Source organism: Sinocyclocheilus rhinocerous, unplaced genomic scaffold (assembly GCF_001515625.1).
Source record: "Sinocyclocheilus rhinocerous isolate Xijiao unplaced genomic scaffold, SAMN03320098_v1.1 scaffold1861, whole genome shotgun sequence".
Taxonomy (NCBI): Eukaryota; Metazoa; Chordata; class Actinopteri; order Cypriniformes; family Cyprinidae; genus Sinocyclocheilus; species Sinocyclocheilus rhinocerous.
Window position 1 is genome coordinate 189,159 of NW_015652149.1, and position 768 is coordinate 189,926.

Below are 768 nucleotides of genomic sequence, written 5' to 3' on the forward strand. Positions count from 1 at the left end.
GTTGAGTTGTGAGAACAGAGCGCGCTTTATTTAACACTTTATGGTTATCGTTCTTTTAACTGGCCATTTACGGTTAAATTCACGGGGAAATGAGATTAGAAAACCAAACGCAAACAGTTAATTAATTATTTAATATATACGTATTTACAGTTTATTAAATCTATGTATTACGTTTAACCATTTTAAACGTGTGGCATAACGCTGAATGGATGCAAAGAATAGTTGATTTGTATCAAAGTCGAAAAGGCTTCGGTTCTAAGCATCGCAAGATATCAAGAACATGGTCGGCTTTCACATGCATTAGAGATAAAAGTTACATGCAAGTTGGTAAATAATAAACGCGCGGTACGTTACCTGTCCTGCAGCTCTCTGTTGCCTCCGTTAGTTTCACTTTAATCGTTTCCTCCCACCAGCCTCTCTCTGACGCGACACAGCGACCCCGACCAGAGCTGCGCTTTCGCTTTCGGCCTGAAGGGGGCGCCGATATCCGATCGCCATGTTGTTTGGGTGAGCAGCTAAAATAGTCAAATATTAAAGGGGTCATATGATGCTGCTAAAAAGAACATTATTTTGTGTATTTGGTGTAATGAAATGTGTTTATGCGGTTTAAAGTTAAAAAAATGCATTATTTTCCACATACTGTACATTATTGTTTCTCCTCTATGCCCCGCCTTTCTGAAACGCGTCGATTTTTACAAAACTAATCGGTCTGAAAAGCGAGGTGTGCTCTGATTAGCCAGCTATCCAGTGCGTTGTGATTGGCCAAAT